The 22624-nt window shown below is 44.3% G+C and overlaps 1 long non-coding RNA gene and 1 pseudogene across 1 annotated transcript in view; both read right to left on the bottom strand.

Moving 5' to 3' along the window:
- LOC126416373 (uncharacterized) overlaps positions 1-22624 on the bottom strand; it is a 2268185-nt gene that overhangs the window by 1701389 nt on the left and 544172 nt on the right. The window lies entirely within an intron of this gene.
- Positions 1850-1967, bottom strand: LOC126417379 (5S ribosomal RNA; annotated as a pseudogene).

Here is a 22624-nt window from a genome sequence, read left to right as displayed (position 1 = left end):
CAGTCTCAACAAATAAAGGAACGAGACACGTACGTACTTCATTTCATTAATATATACAGTGACAGTGCTGTTAGCATGTGGAGTTTTGAGGCAAATAATGGGGTACAGCACAAATATCTGCCGGTATTAGAACCACTTCTTATGCTTGCATTCTAGAAAAGATTATGTGCTAAAATAGCTGTCACAGATTGAATTAACTATGTCTAAAAATTTCCGATTATAAATTAAATCATGTCTTTTATAGGTAAACTCCCAACTGCGACTAAGATTATTAACAATGCATTGAGGGAACAAACGAAACGCTTCAATTTTTCAGCTGTGTTATGAAATACTATTACCGTAAAGACGTACGAAATAAGTAATTAGATTCTGCAAAACTGGCGGAATAATCCACAGATATCTGAAAGAATAATCCCGCAAACGCTCTTATAGTTTCATGAACGTTGCTCTAGCAGCAAAATTATAGATGTGACTCACGAGTGAGAAACAAAAGCACGACATGCATATTACAAAATGGCTTGAGGAAGAAGATCCTACTTTGTTGCCTCGTACATCTTCTTATATCAAAGTTCCGACATGAAACGACGAAAAGGTGGCTGAAAAGAAAAACAAGAAGAAGAAGAAGAAAAGAAGGAATAGAATAACAGTTTACAGTGCTATGTTCCATCTACCGAAATGGTCATTACTTCCAGAGTAGAAACGGGATGGGTCTCTTTGGAGAGAGGAGAATGCAGTCTGGTTTTTAATGAAGTGTAGTCTCTTAGCTTCATAACGGTCTCAAAGGTGACCGGAAAACTGCCTTCTGTTTCGTAATTCATAATTCATACGATGGTGTGATGCTGCCTAATTCACGAAAGGACTTCACTCATACAGACAACGGCTGTGGAAGACAAAATATATTTTATTCACTTGGTTCCGTTACTAGTGAGAGTGGCGTTGTAGTGTATAGTCTTACAAGATCTGCGGTGAATGAACGCTGATCTGTTGATCCACATGATAGAAACTCGTTTTTAAACTAAGAACAGATCTATTTTCGGAGAAATAAACGGGACAACGCACTGACAACAGAATTACCAATACTCTCTCAGCTATAAGAGCGAACGCTTTTTTTTTCACGTCATATAAAACAATTTCAGTTAGAGACAAATGAGGAGCTTCGTTTTATATCGAAATTTTACAGGAAGCGAAAAAATATATTGCCTTCCTCATCAAAGAAACTACTTCAGAGGTCTCGACGGGAGGACGTAGATACTTAAATTATGTTCCAGAAACAGTCACTACTGACATCATTTCCCAACGCATGAAGGTGAATTTTAATTTTTAAATTGCATTTCATACTTTGGAAACAATACAATGAACAAAATACGTTTTGATCCAATCATGTTGCCACATAACATGGTATGAAATGTTCATTTTAGTTTTTTATTGATTTTATTGTTGAACACAGGCTATGATATAAAACAATAAAGTTGTTGACATGCTATTCACGGTAGACAGTCGTATTGCGCTCAATCCTTCTTTCTCGTGCAAGAGAAGTTTGTTGCCAGTCTCTTATAGTTCTACGACAATAAGCTACTCAGTTGTTTACTGTAGAATAATACTGACGACCCAAAAGCAGCATAACAAATCAACACATTGATAGCAGTAGCACTCCGTCTTCAGGCCACAAGTGGCCCTTCGGGACCATCCGAACGCCGTCTCATCCTCAGCTGAAAATGCGGACAGGAGGGGTGTGCTGTCAACACACCGCTCTACCGGTCGTTATGATAGTTTTCTTTGATCGGAGCCGCTACTCTTCGGCCGAGTAGCCCCGCAATTGGCATCACGAAGCTGAGTGCATCCCGAACAATGGCAACAGCGCATGGCGGCCCGGATGGTCACCCATCCAAGTGCCGGCCACGCCCGACAGCGCTTAACTTCGGTGACCTGAAGGGAGCCGGTGTATCCACTGCGGCAAGGCCGTTGCCTTGGTGGCAGTAAGCCCTGTTATAAACAACAATGTAACCAATCTCATATGACACAACAGAATTTCGACTGGGCTGGATGCTTTGCAATTCTACGTGGTTTCGGGGGTGAAGCTTTCGTCATACAATTGAGTCTGTAGTCTTGGTCCACTTTGTTCGGTGCGCTGTAAACTTTGTTTCTTGCTTTCGCCAGGTAGAATACTTTGATGTTTCCACAGCTGAATCTGCCTTTTTTGTTATTACAAGCCGGCCGCGGTGGTCTAGGGGTTCTAGGCGCTCCGTCCGGAACCGCGGGACTGCTACGGTCGCAGGTTCGAATCCTGCCTCGGGCATGGATGTGTGTGATGTCCTTAGGTTAGTTAGGTTTAAGTAGTTCTCATTTCTAGGGGACTGATGACCACAGATGTTAAGTCCCATAGTGCTCAGAGCCATTTTGTTATTACAAGGTGGCTGAAAATTACTTAAATGTTGAACTTGTTTATAGTACCAAAAGCGAAGTACGTCTTCTTCTGTAATAACAACAGATAGTAATCTCTAACCCTCAATCAAAGTATAAAGACTTGCATTTATGTAACCTTTCCCACACGAGTAACACATCAATTCATCAACATTGCGGATCTAACTGAAAATGATCATTCGTAGAGAACATCACGTATTATTACTTTCTTAGTTTCCTTTTCAAACTGTCTTTTTGTATCAGCAACTCTAATTCTTATCCTACTGTCTTTTGATCGCTTTGAAACGGGTAAATAGCCCACCCCCCTCTTGATGATCGAATGAGCACAGACATACAGTCAACATTACACTACGAAGTGCAAGGTAAAAATAGTGGGAATATCCAAAAAAGAGCCGGCAAATATCGCAGATGGGAAATATGTCTTGAACATAATACGTTTTGAGCCGTCGGGTGCGCTGTACATAATTAGCATTTGATTCAATTCATATTATGGGAATAAATACGAAATGACCCGACCTGATCCAATAGCGTAGAAGAGCATACCACAACTGGAGTGAAAACGCATACCTAACTATCAGTTTAATATTCGTAACTCATGGTTGCAAAATACACTACCGGCCATTAAAATTGCTGCACCAAGAAGAAATGCAGATGATAAGCGGGTATTCATTGGACAAATACATTATACTAGAACTGACATGTGACTACTTTTCACGCACTTTGGGTGAATACATCCTGAGTAATCAGTACCCAGAACAACCACCTCTGGCCGTAATAACGGCCTTGATACCCCTGGGCATTGAGTCTAACAGAGCTTGGATGGCGTGTACAGGTACAGCTGCCCATGCAGCTTCAATACGATACCACAGTTCATCAAGAGTAGTGACTGGCGTATTGTGACGAGCCAGTTGCTCGGCCACCATTGACCAAACGTTTTCATATGGTGAGAGATCTGGATAATGTGCTGGCCAGCGCAGCAGTCGAACATTTTCTGTATCCAGAAAGGCCCGTACAGCACCTGCAACATGCGGTCGTGCATTATCCTGTTAAAATGTATTGTTTCGCAGGTATCGAATGAAGGGTAGAGCCACGGCTCGTAACACATAGGAAATGTAACGTCCACTGTTCAAAGTGCCGTCAATGCGAACTAGAGGTGACCGAGACGTGTAACCAATGACACCCCATACCATCAATATGGCGATGACGAATACACGTTTCCAATGCGCGTGAACCGCGATGTCGCCAAGCACGGATGCGACCATCATGATGCTGTAAACAGAACCTGGATTCATCCGAAAAAATGACGTGTTGCCATTCGTGCACCCAGGTTCGTCGTTGAGTACACCATTGCAGGCGCTCCTGTCAGTGATGCAGCGTCAAGGGTAACCGCAGCCATCGTCTCCAAGCTGATAGTCCATGCTCCTGCAAACATCTTCGAACTGTTCGTGCAGATGGTTGTTGTCTTGCAAACATCCCCATCTGTTGGCTCAGGGTTCGAGACGCTGCTGCAAGATCCGTTAAAGCCATGCCTGTCATCTCGACTGCTAGTGATACGAGGCCGTCGGGATCCAGCACAGCGTTCCGTATTACCCTCCTGAATTCACCGATTCCATATTCTGCTAACAGTCATTGAATCTCGACCAACGCGACCAGCAATGTCGCGATACGATAAACCGCAATCGCGATAGGCTACAATCCGGCCTTTATCAAAGTCGGAAACGTGATGGTATGCATTTCTCCTCCTTACACGAGGCATCACAATGACGTTTCACCAGTCAACGCTGGTCAACTGCTGTTTGTGTATGAGAAATCGGTTGGAAACTTTCCTCATGTCAGACCGTTGTAGGTGTCGCCACCGCCGCCAACCTTGTGTGAATGCTCTGAAAAGCTAATCATTTGCATATCACAGAATCTTCTTCCTGTTGGTTAAATTTCGCGTCGGTAGCACGTCGTCTTCGTGATGTAGAAATTTTAATGGGCAGTAGTGTACTAACACGAATCCTTTACAGAAGATTGGAAAAACTGGTATAACCCGACCTCGGGAAAGATCAGTTTGGATTCCGGAGAAATTTAGGATCACTAAAGGCAATGCTGCCTACGTCTTCTCATAGAAGATAGGTTAAGGAAAGGTGAATCTACCATTTGTGGATTTAGAGGAAGCTTTTCACATCGTTGGCTGGAATAGTCTCTTTGAAATACTTAGGATAGCGGGGGTAAAATATATGGTGGGAAAGGCTATTTATAACTTGTACAGAACCAGATAGCAATTGTAAGAGTCGACGGGCATGAAAAGGAAGCAGTGATTGAGAAGGGAGTGAGACTGAGTTTTAGCCCATTCGCGATATTACTCAATGTGTACATTGAGCAAGCAAGAAAAGAAACAAAAGAAAATTTGTAGTAGAAATAAATGTCAAAGAACGAGAATTAAGAACTTTGAGGCATGCCGATGACATTGTAATTCTATAAGAGGCAGAAAAGGACTTGGAAGAGCATTTGAACGGTATGGACAGAGTCTTGAAAGAAGTAGATAAGTTGAACATCAACTAAAGCAAACTGAGAATAATGGAACGTAGTCGAATTAGATCAGGTGATACTCAGGGAATCACATTAGGAAATGAGACACTTAAAGTACTAGATGCGATTTGCTACTTGGACTGCAAAATAACTGATGACGGCTGAAGTAGAGGGGATACAATACGTAGATGCAATTGCAAGAATAGCGTTTCTGAAAAAGAGCAATTTGTTAACATCAAGTGTAGATTTAAGTGTCAGGAAATCTTTTCTGAAAGTGTTAGTATCGAGTGTAGCCACGTATGGAAGAGAAACGTAGACGATAGACAGTTTGGACAAAAAGAGAATAGCATCTGTTGAAGTGTGGTGCTACTGAAGGATGCTGAAGATAAGATGGGTAGATCACGTAATTAATGAAGAGTTACGGATTATAGCTGGGGAGAAAAGAAATTTATGGCAGAACCTGACTAATAGAAGGGATCGGTTGGTAGGGCACTTTCTGAGCCATCAAGGGATCACCAATCTAGTACTGGAGAGAAGCGTGGGGGGTTAAAATGGTAGAGGGAGGCCAAGAAATGAATACAGTAAGCAGACTCAGGAGGGTGTAGGTTGCAGTAGTTATTCGGAGAAGAAGACGCTAGCACAGGATAGAGTAACATGGGAGAGTTGCATCGAACCTGTAGTCGTACTGAAGACCACAGCAACAAAAACAATTCGACGTAGTAGCGCCACAACACATCTTGGACGAAAAAATCTTGCGGAAAAAAAAAAAACCAACTGGAGGACCTGGAATGTCCGTATTAGTAACGTTAACAGTGGGATGGTCTGCAGCAAGTACATCCAAATGGTAAAGACGACGCGAGTGGCAAAGACAGTTACATAAAAAAGACGATGCTTCCAGTGTCTGATAATCGGCAGACTGCCGCTTAGTACCAACGTATTCATCCACCATGAACGTCGACCGCGCTATTAGTTCAAATGGCTCTGAGCACTGTGGGACTTAACATCTGAGGTCATCAGTCCCCTAGAACTTAGAGCTACTTAAACCCAACTAACCTAAGGACATCACAGAATCCGAACCTGTGACCTTAGCGGTCTCGTGGTTCCAGACTGAAGCGCCTAGAACCGCTATGCCACACCGTCTGGCTGCGCTATTAGTCGGTAAAATCATGACTGAACCGCTGAATGGGCAGTATATGGAAAGCGTTCGCCAGCGTGCAGTGTACGCCTCATGTTGCGGAAGGCGTATACACATTTCATTCTCATACCGCACATTAGAATAGTGAAAAGCGTAAACGCGAGTTATTCATAAATACCAGCACACCCTTACATATCGACCACTGAACATGGGAATTTCAGACCTAATACAGCAACGACCACCTGTCTCTATTGCTGCGCTTTTTGGAGGCGCCCTTTCGCCTCTGACCCGCCTTGCCGCGCTGCCAGTGAAAGAGCATCGATGGACGGCGACAAGCGAAGTGGGCGTGTCCAGCCCCACCTGCGAACCGCTCCCCCTGTGCCGCTAACAAGGCCGGCCTGAGACCAGGCGCGGGCGCAGCCTGCGGTTTCCCTTTTATTTTGCCTCTGCCACCTCCCGCAAGCCGGACGAGTGCGCGGCGCGATCTATTGTGCGCGCACACAAAGGCAGCCACGCTAGCCGCACCGCACCGCACAATACATTACGCGCCGCTATCAGCCTTGTACGACCGCTGGCTGCCGGAAACAACACAATCGCTGCTCGCGCCCTCGTCCGCTGTCCGTCACTGCCCCTGAAGGACGGCAGCCCCGCAGCGCAGATTTGTCTAAAGTGTTGCCGGGGCGGTTGCCGTCGCTATCTGTCCCCACGTACGTCTAGCTCTGTGATTTCTGGATCTCGATGCAGCTTGTAAACTAGAGAACAATCGACGTAGATCTTCCTCATGAGTGAAACGTAGATCTCGCTCATGAGTAAATATGTTCCATATGCTAGTAAATATACAGGATGAAAAGTATTTAAACCGACAAACTCTGGGAGGTTGTAGGGGACATCAAAACCAATATTTTTCCCTAATGTCATTTTTTCCTATGAGAATTATTTAAACCGGTGGAGGCCGTATTACGCTCTTCAGTTGTTGGAGGCCGTATTGCGCTCTTCAGTTGTTAGAGGGCGTATTACGCTCTTCAGTTGTAGGCAACTGCTGTCCACCAGTGTATTGTCCCTGTTTACGAATGGAGCGATACACCTGGGGTGAGTACACTTATATGATTGTTGCGTACTACGTAGCGCACCACAACGGACGAGCTGCACAGCACATTTATCGACAACAATATCCTAATTGCCGTATCCTACATCAAACGAACTTTGCTGCTGTGTACCAACGTCTGCGTGAGACCGGGTCATTTAGCAGATTACCTGGACAGGGACGCCGTCGCGCGGTAAGCACACTGCAACTTGAGGAAGCTGTCTCGCAGCATGTGGAGCGGGATCCTTCAATCAGCACTCGTGCATTTGCACGTAACATGGGGACGAATCAGATGAATGTAAGAACAGTCCGCCGGCCGCAGTGGCCGAGCGGTTCTATGGGCTACAGTCTGGAGCCTCGCGACCGCTACGGTCGCAGGTTCGAATCCTGCCTCGGGCGTGGATGTGTGTGATGTCCATAGGTTAGTTAGGTTTAAATGGTTCTAAGTTCTAGAGGACTGATGACCTCAGAAGTTAAGTCCCATAGTGCTCAGAGCCATTTGAACCATTTAAGAACAGTCCTTCGAGAGTAATAGTTAGTCCATTTCACACAACCTGGAACCAGTTGATTATCCACCCAGAGCACAGTACCTGTAACGCTGTGAAACGCATCCTACATTTCCATCCTCTGTGTTGTTTACCGACGAAGCAACGATCAGGCGTGATGGAGTCTTCAACACAATAACCCACATGCCACAGTTACTAGCGTTCATCAAATGCAGTTCTTCGTTAACGTGAGCGTCGGTGTTGTTGGGGACTGTTTAATTGGGCCGTATCTGCTACCTAGGCCATTAAATGGCAGGTACTATTACAATTTTCTCGCCAGAGCATTGCAAGAATTGCTGGAAGACGTCATGATCCCTACAAGACAACGCATGTGGTTCCAACATGACGCGGCGCCGGCACATTTCAGTCGTCGTGTGCGTCGATTCCTGGACCGACGGCTCCCACAAAAGTGGATTGGCAGAGGTGGTCCTGTACCATGGCCTGCTCGATCCCCAGTTACGTCCCCTCTCGACTTTTTTGTGTGTGGAGAGATGCGCAACATTGTTTACCTAATTCATGTTGCATCAGAAGAGGATCTGGTTGCCCGGATAGTAGCAGAAGCAGGAACAATTCAGGATACTCCTGGGGTTTTTGCCCGTGTCAGACAGAACATGATCCGACGGTGTAACCTTTGTTTACGTGTCAATGGAGGCATTTTTGAAAATCTACTATAATTAAAATTGCGTTGTGTTAATGTGTTGAGTCTTGGACATAAAAAATGGAAAAGTGTTTGTTGGTTCAATTAATTTGCCGCCAGAGAAATCTTCCTCTACCGGTTTAAATACTCCTCATAGGAGAAAATCACATTAAGGAAAAATATTTGTTTTGATATCCCCTAGAACCTCCCAGAGTTTGTCGGTTTAAATACTTTTCACCCTGTATGTGTTCTAAAATAATACAGAACAAAACATTACAAAGACTTCATGCGTGCACTGGATCTGCGATTCGTCATTTGGGATAGACGCGAAGTATAGTGACGACTGTATGCTCAGGTAGCTGTTCGGAGAATATAACAAGTGACGTTTAGAAACAAACAGAAAGAAACCTGAGCGTATGACAGAATAACTGAGTAATTACTGTTAATGCCGTTGAGGTGTTCCTAGAACTCGTCAAGAATTTGGATTAGCAGTAACATCCAGTTTACCATGGTCGTGGAAAAAAAGAATGCACTGCTGTTCCTCGAAGTCCTCGTCTCCGGCAAATGAAATGGATGCCTTGGTCACGGTGTCTATAAAAAAGCTACCCCACCGATCCGTTTGCATACCATCAGCCATAACTATAAGGCACAGAAGCGCGCTGTTTTACAAACATTGGTGCACCGTGCAAGAATGATAACCCCCCCCCCCCCTATGAGCTGAGCCGCCTACACAACTTCTTCAGGAACAATGGCTATAACATTAACCAAATAATTGAAGCTATTCCAAGCAAGAATCATAAGATGAGCACCGACGAGAGCAGGAAAAGAAATTACCTTTCAAATGGTTCAAATGGCTCTAAGCACTATGGGACTTAACATCTGAAATCATCACTCCCCTAGACTTAGAACTACTTAAACCTAACGAACGTAAGGACATCACACACTTACAAGCCCGAGGCAGGATTCGAACCTGCGACCATAGCTGAATCGCGGTTCCGGACTGAAGCGCTTAGAACCGCTCGGCCACAGCCGCATGCGAAACGTGCTTTCCTCTCATTCTGTTTCGGGAAAGATACGTCGCCTGCTGAAAAGACACAAGATCACTTCGGTCCGCAGGCCTCCGACAAAAATACGTCTGTTACAGACACCAGTCAAATACGCAGCAGATATCAGAACACTTGGGGTCTGCAGGATACCTAACTAGTGTCACCAGTCTTACGTTGGAGAAACAGTACGCAATGTGTAACAACGCAGAATGAAGGATGCACCTACAAATCCGCTTTGGCTGAGCTTGCTTTATAAATCGGTCACCGGATGAAATTTGACGAAACCTCGGTCGTGGCTCGCACTAACGGATTCTGGGACTACTTAACTGAAGAATCCATATAGCTAACAGATTCTGGGACTATTTAACTGAAGAAGCCATAGAGATAAAAATCACCGATAACACACTTAATAGACACGGCGGCCTCCAGCTCACTGCAGCGTGGTATCCAGCGTCCACGAAGTTAAAGCGGGCACACTGAATGCCGAATCAACGTATGCCAATATATGGCGATACCGCGAGCACCAAAGACGTCACATCCGACAGCTGGAGTATATAAGGGCATACCAGGTTGGTTGGTTTAAAAGAGGGAGGGAAAAGGGACCAAACTGCTAGGGTATCAGTCCCTTGTACCCGGTAGAACAATAACCCAATGGAAAGAAGAAAACAAAGAAGATGTATGGCGCAATAACAGGAGAAAGGAAGAACCAGAAGAACGACAGAAAGACAACAAATACTACAATGGACAAAACAGGACAAGAAAACCACAGAGATATGCTAGCAACATGGAGGAGGGATTATAAACAAGAAAGCAGATAACCATGGCTGGCTGACCATGAGAATAAAAAAGAAGAAGCTAGCCACTCTATAACACATTGGGATGGGATGGACGTCCACAATCTCGAAATGTGATGCTTGGTCGAACTCCCAGCATTGCACTGTACTGAGACTTGTAATTCTTAGGGACTGCTACCGTTGGATCACCAGCAACTGATGACAAGGTATGCTTCAGCACCTGATGCCACCCACTCCAACCAGGGGTCCTCCCCATGGGCGTCATCCAGCCGCAACAAAGGCCACCTGGTAGTATGGCCTTCGCCAGGAGTCCCAATCCACCAGGGTGACAGGCATCTGCTCCTTGGCATACGTGGGGAGTTAGCGGTGGCCGGCCGCGGTGGTCTTGCGGTTCTAGGCGCGTAGTCCGGAACCGCGCGACTGCTACGGTCGCAGGTTCGAATCTTGCCTCGGGCATGGATGTGTGTGATGTCCCTAGGTTAGTTAGGTTTAAGTAGTTCTAAGTTCTACGGGACTGATGACCACAGCTGTTAAGTCCCATAGTGCTCAGAGCCAGTTAGCGTTGTAGGCATCAGCAGAGCTTTCCCTGTGTAGTCAGGGGGCTCAGCCAACAGTGTAAATGGCGGCCCCACCACAATGGACTGGCTACCATGCTGGATATGAGGTGCAAAGAATTCCATGGTCATCGCATGCTCAGAAAACGACACTGCATAGTGGATTGAGGAAAACTCAGGAAGATGGAGGATGAGCAGGACTGTAATTCCACGATGAGAAAGTGAGCTAATGATCTCAATGCACAATGGCGGTGATGCACCATGTCAGGCACATTTCTCCAATTGGCTCTCTCTTCAGGATAATTTTTAAAAATGGTCAGACCCTACAGGAGAAAATCACATAGAGGCTGAAAGAGGTGGACTACTTGGGCCTTTTCTAACCCCTGGGTCCACAGGGGGGAGGGGGTGGGTGGCATACCAGGAGCCCACTCGTTGTCATAACACTTGACAAAGGCGAAGGAGCGCTTGGGCAAAAGTTTTGCAGAAGCCAGGTGCACTGTGAACACTACCTCCTGCGAACACTACCTCTTCCTTATCAGGTACTCCGTGTATATCCAGGTTAGATTTACCTTAAAATTATCACCCCAGATCATATAAACTCACAGATTATTTGCTAATTTCCAGAACTCATCAGGGGACTCGCCTATTGCTTGTGGGTGGAGGATCTGGACATTTCAGTTGAACAATTTACTTAAATGGTTGCTCAATGATAGAGTTTAATCTCGAGAAATAATAATTATTCAAATATTGTGCGAAAATTACTCAGGACTCATAAACGCCGAGGTTATAAAACAATTTGAGAATTAACTAACGAATTTAAAATAAACACTGAACAGTGAAATGAATCGTTATTAATTCGCCAGCATCATGATCCCGGACAATTAAGGCTGAGATCGTGCCTACACACATAAAGGATAGAAATTAAATTTTCAATCGTGATTGCAGAACTATGCAATTAAACAAAAAAGGTACTGATTCGAACAGAGCACGCAGTATATCAATGAATAAAGGAAGAACCTCAAAGAATGGTCACCAGAGGGGGAGCTCCAATGAATAAACTCGATAACGAACAAAACATGACCGTTCGTGGAAAAAGCCCCCTCTTATCTTTAGACTGCAGAGAAATACGCATACTAGAGTATGAAGCGCGAAAATCAAGTTATGAAGACTAGCAATAGAAACTGCGGAATAGAAACACCATACCGCGATTTCCGAAGTCAGGAGTGTGCACTGCAAATGAGATCTTACCGTGAATGCCGTCGATGACGTTGATGATGCTGACGTTTGGTTTGTGGCTCGCTCAACGACGCGGTTATCAGCGTCGGAACAAATTCCTAAGCTTTGCTTTGTCCTGTCTCGAAATTTTCTCAAATGATGATGGAATGATGTGGGCAACACAAACATCCGGCCGCCGAGGGAAGAGGATCCCCAACCTGGTCTAGAATGGAACCCGTGACCCCATGATCAAGAGGCAGTAAAGCTGACCACTTATCTCAGTTTGTTCGTTGTTGTTCGTTGCATTTGTTCGGGCGTAGGTCCCCTGACACCCGTTGAACTTCATTGTTCATCCCTTCACTCAGTTTTTTGTTACAAAGGGCAGCTAACCCCGTGACCGAACACGCTGATCTACCGTGCCCGCTAGTCCACTAGACCACGAGCTGCAAACACCTGTCGTCGACGAGGCTGAGAACAAGTCGCGTTACTTCAGACTGTAACCGCTGCTAACTGTTGCTGCTGTGATGTGACTGCGAATCGCGAATCTCTTCATCCTCCTGATTACTGGTCATGGATGTGAGTAAGTCCTAACGTGAAACTTCAGAGATTTGGGAGGAGATAGAAGTCAAGAAAAGCGCTCTATGAGCATGGAGTATGGAGTAGAATCACGAAGTTTCAATCGTTATGTGAATGCGTCTCTCAGTTTTTATAGCCTTCCTTCAGACCTTCGGAAACGCACCCGGCACAATTTTTCTAGCCAATCCAAGAAAGGACCTAAGTGCTCTTCCGAAGTGTGCTACGGAGGTCCATTCACTAGCTCCCCCCTTAAAGAGATACACGAGATACCCGCCAATGAGATACATGTACATGGAAACAGGAAACAAGTGTCCCCCCTCCCCATTCTCACGTCTAGACGTGTTCGTCGGAAAATCTGGAAACTTTTTGAGCTTCGCACAGCGTTTTTGGAAATTTGCAGACATACGAGTGGCTACATACTTTGCTTGAGGGAAAGTTTCCGGAGCACATACGCTGCAGGATAACGGCATATGGAGTGGGTTTCCCGTTTTGCTGCTGTGGACACCAGTCTTCCGTTCCGACACTCATTGTCGGTGGAAGCCGAGCCATGAGGATAATCCCTGAAAGGCTTGCCCGATTGTTATTGCGGCTCGCTGGCGTGAGACACTGCACTCTTAAATGGCCAACGCTCTTCCACAATGTGCAAAAATTCCTTCGGTTTTCGTCCCAGCGAAAAGGAATTAACCTCGTCAAGAAAACTACTACATGAACGAAATGTTAGGTGCAGAGAGGTGGGTAACCAACACTGCTGCAAGCTATCCTCTAACCACTCTTGTACATAGAACGCAATACAAGTTGAAAGTCGAAAAGTAAATCCGAATCAGAAAGTAAAGTAAGTTCAGTACGCAAGTAGATAAAATGTGAGGAGAAATGCATGAAACGGGCCACCGCCTCACAAGCTCATGTAATTTTGATCACTTTATGGGACTGGAAACCCGAGAGTATTTTCTTCAGTGTTACCACTGTGACACTTTGCTTTCTTAGATTCCATTATTGGTGACTGCACAACACTAGACAATTCATTGCAATATATAACTGCTTATTTTATAAGTCACCCTGCATCTCTTGCAAGGTTGTACTTTTATGTATCATTAGTTACGATGTTATAAGTTGCGTTTCTACAAGCGCACTAGGAAGTTAAGTCATGACGCCATATTATGTAAACCCTGGCATCTTCTGTCAACTTCAGGGATAATGTAACCAGCTTGTATAATAAGGATTCCTACTACCTGTTCCAACGACATGCCACAGATCTCATGGTGCAAACTGAGATGCCTTTATGATGATCTCTGACGATCGTTTCACTTATTTTTATGTCAGTGGCTACCTAGGCAGAGTGTAGGAAAGTGATTTGGTAATCTATTTTATTCCGCAATCATATCAAGAGTGTCATGCTAATTGCCATCAAATTAGCATATTACACAAATGTTCTCACATTTACTTTGGACAAAATTTGTTTACATAACTGAAGATATATGCTCTGACGCTGACTTGGTTTCTACTCAAGTTTAATGATTTATAGTACTTAAGTAACAGAACAAAGTACGCAGCCCATACATTAATTTAGCTGTTTTCCCTGCTATTTTTCTGATACTTTGTCTACATCTTGTAATTTTATTGTGCTTGGATATGTTGGTCTAAGGCCGAAATATAGATTGTGAAATAAAACTTGTCGTACAGTCAAATGGCTGTTAAATCTTTCAGAAAGTTTTATATGGCAGTGGCTTCATCCAAAAGTAAAATCATTAAAGTAAAATCATCAGACAAACATTTTGCATCGTACGCGAAACACTGTAAATGATAGACAGGATAGAACGAAAGAGGCTGTTGTCCTGATGATATGGCATGGCTTGACGCGCACCTCGTTAGCGCGCGAGACGGGGCGGTAAACCAGACACGCTTGGAATCTACACAGCCGATAACGACCTCTGATGTGGTACACTGGCCAGCATCAGTGTAGTTTCGAGGCGCTCGTGCCCGCTCGTTCCGTCCAATGCTGACCAATTAAAACTTCAAACATGTCATCTCCAATGACCATAAATACCTTTTATCTTTTTCAGTTATTTTCCAAGGTTCTGCTCCATAAATTGGTAAAATTTCTACAGTAGTTTTAACTATCCTAATCTTCGTTTGTGATCTAACTCGTGCGTTCCCTGAGACTCTAGTTAATTGTTTGTTTGATTGTCTACCTTGGCCAATGCGTTTCTTAATTTCACGTATACTGGATCCGACTTTGTTAATAATGAATCCCACAAATTTAAAAGAGTTCACTAACCTTGCTACCACAAAATCCCACTCCTCCGGTAACACAACACTCAATTTTCTCTAAATTCATAGTTAAACCCCATTTAAATTTCTCTGTGCAAAGTTATAACCATGTAGTCCAGCCTATTCCTCATCCTCTGGAAAAAATTACTTGGTCAGCCTCTCGTCGTGTATAGAAACACCCATACTGCGACAGGGAAGTTTCCGTAACTGTAGGACAGAATTCAAGTATATTTTAAGCGATGCAGCTGCTATCCCGACTATTTACTGTAATTCTTTGGTCGCTAGAATCTCACCAGATGTTTTTGTACCTGTCTTATCTCCACATGTTAACCATTACATACAGCTCCGTCAGTGTGAACATGTAGGATCTGGCGTTTGGCTGCTGGGATGCAAATGAAATGTACTGTCAGTCTCTGTTTTCTACTACTGATTCCAACTGATAATATTCTTATTCCTGGGCTTTGTAGACACCAGTATTCACTACCTACTGCAGAGAATTTTGTTGCCTAGACAAATCAATTTATTGAGGAAACAGGAGCAAATGTACAGACCAATAACAGATAGTGAACTCTAATTAGTTCTCATATATTGACGATAAAACACACAAAAGTGAGGTAGTCTAATCACAAAGAACGGGATTTAGCCAATCCACAATTCTGAGCTACATGGCGTGCCGGCGAGTTGCTATAGGACAAGGTACTGTATATGAAAATCACGAAAATGAAATAAGAAACAACGACAACTGGTCCAGTCCCTAGATAGAGTGACAATCGGGAACACTAAGATTAATTTAGGAAATCGAGAAACACGAAAGACAATAGTTGTCACTGAGCAGTCACATAATACGAAGACATAGGGGCAACCTTAACATACGTGGAAACGTAATGCTGGTTGTCCGTTGTGCAAATATCGTGTTTTGGTCTTGATCACGGCCTAAGTCACCACGAGCATTCTACCATATAACGTCTTTACTAAAGCGCATTGAAGGTAATAAAGGCAACACGTGTACAACAAAAGTGGTGGCTACTTTCTCACTAATGCTGTAGAGTGTATAATATTTACGTATAATAATCATGTCCTATTTATGGTTGCATATAATAGTTATGTGTTATTTATGGTTCAAAGCAGAGATCTGGCAGAAAATTACGTATAGACTTACTATAGGTTAAGTGGACATTTTAGAGACTTTGACACGTTAATCCACAATACTCGGAGGCAGCAGCAGTTGAACAAGGAGGCTGAATGCCAGCAGAGTTTGTGCATCAGCTGTCAGAACCTTGACAGATCAACGACTGAGCAGATCGGGAATGCTTTCAAGGAGAATAACGACCAGCGCAGTTAGCACATCAGCGGTCAACGTAATAGGTATCTGGAGATGCGAAGAAGGACGACAGGGCAATGCCCGACCAAGCCAGCATAGAGGTAAGACAAGGAGAGTCAGGTCATGTGTCGACATTGGTCGCGTTCCTGCCCAACGTGAGAGGCGTAGACCAACGACCGTAGAATCGGTCGCCACTCTAGAAATTCCGCGACACTGGCGAAAACACCAAACAAATACCTCTGACTAACGGGAATGGGGTGGGCCTTTGAGAGGAGCAAGAAGAGATGAAGAAACTTCGCCTGGACGGACAGACCGATAGATAACCAGCGGAAATCACACCTCGCTGAAACGAATTAGCTACCATGCTACTCGACAGCAGAAGAAGTCGGGACCGCGCCAATAGGTCAGCACAGAAGATGACATCCGAAATTTTACTAGAACGAAGTTAGTGTGGTACTTACCCAAGTTGCTGGCCAGGACGAAAGGACTGCGGCCTGACCGAATGGGTCATCTGTGAATCTACACTACTGGCCATTAAAATTGCTACACCACGAAGATAACGTGCTACAGACGCGAGATTTAACCGACAGGTAGGGGATGCTGTGATATGCAAATGATTAGCTTCTCAGAATATTCACACAAGGTTGGCGCCGGTGGCGACACCTACAACGTGCTGACATGGGGAATGTTTCCAACCGATTTCTCATGCACAAACAGCAGTTGACCGGCGCTGCCTGGTGAAACGTTGTTGTGATGCTGTGATAAACCTTTTCATTTTCTTTATGTTTTCGTCTTCTTTAAAGGCAAAGAGAGAAGATGAAGCGGTAGCCCATCATAGAGCCTATGCCTACCGTCATGTATTTTTTGACTTTCAGTTGTTAAAAAACAGAGGATTTTTTCTGGTACCAGTAGGAGGAAGGGAGGATTCGCGCTCGGCTAGTGAACGAGGGAGAAGCACGCCATTTTTAGCGAGTGATTGTAGACTGCCATTTTGGGGTCGCTATGAATTAAGTGAGGAGTATGTATTTCATATGTGCACCGTTTAGAAAAATACAGTATTGTTTTATTAACGGAAAGGCCGTGTGGGTCGTTATTTCAAATAGTACAATAAGTACAAGAACTGAAGCCCACCTGTGCACTTTGCAAAATTACGAAGATCCGATAAGCTTAATGGGAACACGGTCAAGACTTCAAAGGTGAACACGGCGACCAAACGTAGCGTTATAAAGAATGGTAAGCACAAATGTACTGCGGAGAAAGAAACTACTTCGCCCTGCAAAATAATATGAACTAATACGAACTTATTTCCAGGCATAGCTCAGCTTCTTGTGCTTGTCATTCATCCCGAAAAATTAATCTCATTAATTCAATACATTTTAAAAAGCCACGCATATCAACATTTTATTATCATCTATTCCATTATTTTATTTTATTATAATGCCTCGTGTAACGAGGAGAAATGCGTACCATCACGTTTCCGACTTTGATAAAGGTCGGATTCTAGCCTATCGCGAATGCGGTTTATCGTATCGCGACATTGCAGCTCGCGTTGGTCGAGATCCAATGACTGTTAGCAGAATATGGAATCGGTGGGTTCAGGAGGGTAATACGGAACGCCGCGCTGGATCCAACGGCCGCGTATCATTAGCAGTCGAGATGACAGTCGTCTTATCCGCATGGCTGTAACGGATCGTGCAGCCGCGTCTCGATCCCTGAGTCAACAGATGGGAACGTTTGCAAAACAACAGCCATCTGCACGAACAGTTCGACGACGTTTGCAGCAGCATGGACTATCAGCTCGGAGACGGCTGCGATTACTCTTGACGCTGCATCACAGACAGGAGCGCCTGCGATGGTGTACTCAACGACGGACCTGGGTGCACGAATGGCAAAACGTAATTTTTTCGGATGAATCCAGGTTCTGTTTACAGCATCCGTGTTTGGCGACATCGCAGTGAACGCACATTGGAAGCGTGTATTCGTCATCGCCATACTGGCGTGTCACCCGGCGTGATGGTATGGGGTGCCATTGGTTAAACGTCTCGGTCATCTCTAGTTCGCATTGTCGGCACTTTGAACAGTGGACGTTACATTACAGATGTGTTACGACCCGTGGCTCTACTCTTCATTCGATCCCCGCGAAACCCTACATTTCAGCAGCATAATGCACGACTACATGTTGCAGGTCCTGTACGGGCCTTTCCGGATACAGAAAGTGTTCGACTGCTGCCCTGGCCAGCACATTCTCCAGATCTCTCACGAACTGAGAACGTCTGGTCAATGGTGGCCGAGCAACTGGCTCGTCACAATACGCCAGTCACTACTCATGATGAACTGTGGTATCGTGTTGAAGCTGCATGGGCAGCTGTAGGTGTACACGCCATCCAAGCTCTGTTTGACTCAATGCGCAGGTGTATCAAGGCTGTTATTACTGCCAGAGGTGGTTGTTCTGGGTACTGATTTCTCAGGATCTATGCATTCAAATTGCGTGACAGTGTAATCACATGTCAGTTGTAGTATGAGATATTTGTCCAATGAATACCCGTTTATCATGTTCATTTCTTCTTGGTGTAGCAATTTTAATGGCCGGTGGTGTAGAAGTTGGTGAACTCCCCCTGAAGACGCCGAACCTGAGGCTCATGGTTTCGATTTCTGGACGGAGGTTTCCGCGCCACGCCGTAGCTGTTTGTTAACAACGCGGCGAGCGAATTCGTAACGAGAAGACGACGACGCCCCCACAGTGGGTCACGGGTACGATACTGAACGGAATAATACGCCTTCTGTCGCTCCGCTGAAACACGAGCCGTCATCGCAATGGAACCCTCGGGCTACGACTGCGCGCTGCACCGCTGCCGCGAGAAATTGAACGAAATTAAACACGATAAATTACTCTGTTTAAAGGGTTTAAGGGGTCTCTGTTTCTGTAATATTGGGTGCCGTTCCTTCTCCGATAAAAAAAGGTTCCTACAGCAAACTTGACTAAGGGTCGCAATTCAAACAATAGTTCATCCTGCTTTCCGCTTGGTGTATGTGTGTGTGTGTGTGTGTGTGTGTGTGTGTGTGTGTGTGTGTGTAGGGGGGGGGGGGGAGAAGCGAGATGCAGGTGAGGTGGCAGCAGCTATGTTTCATTCACATCTCATCCACTGAGACATGGGAAGAACCCATTCCACCGCCCACGAAGTGCCGCTTTCCCTCCCTTCATCCTTGACAAAATAATGACCTTTCCTTTGCTCACCTCTGTCACTGACGCTCAATATCTGGTGTCACAAAACCGCGATCCACTACACTTCTAGTACCGAAGCGAAGCTGACCAAGAACTATAATGAAGTGGGGCTGGGAGAGCACCTTTCTGTGGTTCTGTAACCTTGGGTGCAGCAACCATAACTGAGGGTGCCAAAGCAAACACTTCCTTCTGCTTGCAGCTTGGCGGATGGGGGAGAGGCGGGGTGGGGGGGGGGGGGGTGGCAGCAGTTAGGCGTCCTGGTGGTCGGGTGGGTGAACATGCTGCCGGGGCGCCAGTTTTCCAAGCGCTGGCGGGGCTAGTGCCCTTCCTCATGGACATGGTTTCAGTTCAGTTAGAAAATGATGGCCCTGAACTTGTACAGGTCCGCCTCAGTAGCTGCGCGATCATCGTGGCGGATTCCTAAGCAACGTGGCCCGGGTTCGGTTCCCGACGGGGTCGGAAATTTTCTCCGCCCGGGGACTGGGTATTGAGTTGTCTCTAGAGCTGCCATAATTAGCTTTGCGCTAGTGAGATGGCTTAATGGACATGGCCCGAAAGTCAATAAATTGAAAAAAAAGTACAATTTTCGCCGTCTTGTAAATTTTCTGAATAAATTGGTTTGAGAACGTGAAAATCACCCCACCATTCGAAAATCCTCTACTCAGGTGAACCATTGGTGATTCCTGCTGGCTGGTTAATAGACCCGTGTATACAATGACTGTGTGAACTGAAACGACGTTTTAATGTAATTAAAGGTTCTTTCTTTGTAAGGGACAGGACCGAGCAGCCGTTGAGACATAAATGTCTCAGAAAAGTCTCCAGGCTCCAAAAATATAATCGACTCACTCCATTCTCTGACATTCACAATATACAGAGAAAAACGGTACCGAAGGCTTTCTTAAGGTCAATAGAAACCATGTGAATCTCCAAATTCCAGGACAGTTTTTTTTTTTTTCAGTGCCTGGTTTAGATAAGACATATTGTTGCGCATGATCTTGATGCTTGGAACCCGTTCTGTTATTCTTTCTCCACATTATGTGATTTATGTTTCGTCTTTATAATCGTATTTAGTGTTCCTCTCAAGTCAGCATGCCTTTCCTCAGCACATAACAATCGTACAGAGGTGAATGAGCAAGAGTTACAAAGGTTCCTTACCAGGTGACTGAAATTGCGTACCAATTTTATGCAAAAACTTAGTATGTGCGGAAAATTTCAACATAAAGGAGAGTTTTAACTCTGTAGGCAGATGGGCATCATACACGCCCAGGTTCATACCTACATTTTACGACGATAACTTCCTAATAACGAGTAAGAGACTCCCTTTTCATGTTGTCATAAACGCGATTTCATTTCTTTTGCAGCGTTTATTAACTGGATAATTTATATGCAGCGTTGACATGGGTAATAATCGTGACCGCTGCGGTAATCCGTTATCTCTCCCCGTCGTACGAGATGACTTTTCTAAACGAGTATACTTTGTGAAACAACAAAGACATTTGTCATTCTAGCCTTGAATCGTGATTTACGTATTGCTACTACCGTCTAACGTGCTTGCATTAAGTACGAAGTGCAATAAAAATCTTAAAATGCAGAGTTTATTGTGGTCGTAGTGCTATACCAAACACCACGTTGTAAACTATACATTTCACATTATTCTTCTTCTTTGTATTTTATATTTATATTTCCGATTAAACTTGTCTTGAATAATACTCAAATGTAAATTGGTGATCTCAGAACGTGTCCTATCAACCAGTTCCTTCTTTTAGTCAGGTTACGCCACAAACTCCTCTTCTCCCCAATTCTATTCAGTACCTCCTCATTACTTCCGTAATCCACCGTCTAATCTTCAGCATTCTTCTGTCGCACCATATTTCGAAAGCTTCTATTCTCTCCTTGTCTAAACTATTTATCGTCCATGTTTCGCGTCATTACATGGTTACACTCCATACAACTACTTTCAGATAAGACTTCTCGACACTTAAATCTTTACTTCGTATTAACAAATTTATCCAAAAAAGCTTTCCTTGCCAGAGGCAGTCTGCAATTTATATCTTCTCTACTTCGACCATCATCAATTATTTTGCACACCAGATAGTAAAAACCATTTACTACTTTAAGTGTCTCATTTCCTAATCTTAATTCCCTCAGCATCGACTGATTTAATTCGACTACATTCCATTATTCTCATTTTTCTTTTGTTGATGTTCATCTTATATCCGCCTTTCAAGACACAGTCCATTCCGTTAGATTGCTCTTACAGGTCCTTTGCTGTCTCTGACAGAATTACAATGTCATCGGCAAACCTCAAATATTTGATTCTTTTCCATGGATTTTCATTCCTACACCCTATTTTTCTTTTGTTTCCTTTACTGCTTGCTCAGTGTACAGACTGAACAACATCTGGGATAGGCTACAACCCTGTCTCCCTACCTTCCCAATGACTGCTTCCATTTCATGTCCCTCAACTGTTATAACTGCCATCTGGTTTCTGTATAAATTGTAAATAGCCTTTCGCTCCCTGCGTTTTACCCTACCACCTTCGGAATTTGAAAAAGGAGTATTCCAGTCAAAATTGTCAAAAGCTTTCTCTAACTCTGTAAACGCTATAATCGTAGGTTTGCCCTTCCTTAACCTATCTTCTAAGATAAGTCGTGGGGTCAGTACTGCCTCGCGTGTTCCTACCTTTCTCCGGAATCCAAACTGATCTTCTCCTAGGTCAGACTCTACCAGTTTTTCCGATCGTCTGTGAAGAATTCGTGTCAGTATTTTGCAACCGTGGCTAATTAAACTGATAACACTGTTCTACAAAAAAAACTTTTCTCTATTTCTGATAAAAAAATTTGTGATCCTAGTTGTATTTTGAGTGCTGAAGTGAAAACTGTTTTCGGTTTTTCTCTGTCAGGGATAGTTTATGAGTAATCGCAATTTTATTTCTCTTTTCAGTTTCTGATATAGTGCAGCAAACGTGAGGTGAAATTCAACAAACAAATGCACATCTTTATGATGTTATAAGTTCATCACATTAATGGAGGGTGGGATCTAACTTATAACACAGTAACGTTTGTGTATACACTTTGAAGCATTTATTTGACTTGAGAAATTACAGAAAATTGACAAACAATGAGCCACTGCCTTGTAATGCACATCACTTTTTTCTCTTGTATTGTGAATCTTTCTTCTCTCGAATGATATTCTAGCAATAATCTGCTAGCGTACAAGGTACCCACTTCCCTTCATAGAACCTTTCTATGGTAGAAATGTCTTTATGGAATCTTTCCCCATGTTCATCCG

The sequence above is a fragment of the Schistocerca serialis genome, chromosome 8, assembly GCF_023864345.2.
Source record: "Schistocerca serialis cubense isolate TAMUIC-IGC-003099 chromosome 8, iqSchSeri2.2, whole genome shotgun sequence".
NCBI lineage: Eukaryota > Metazoa > Arthropoda > Insecta > Orthoptera > Acrididae > Schistocerca > Schistocerca serialis.
Note: the sequence above shows the minus strand (reverse complement) of the source record. Positions and strands in the feature narration are given on the sequence as shown.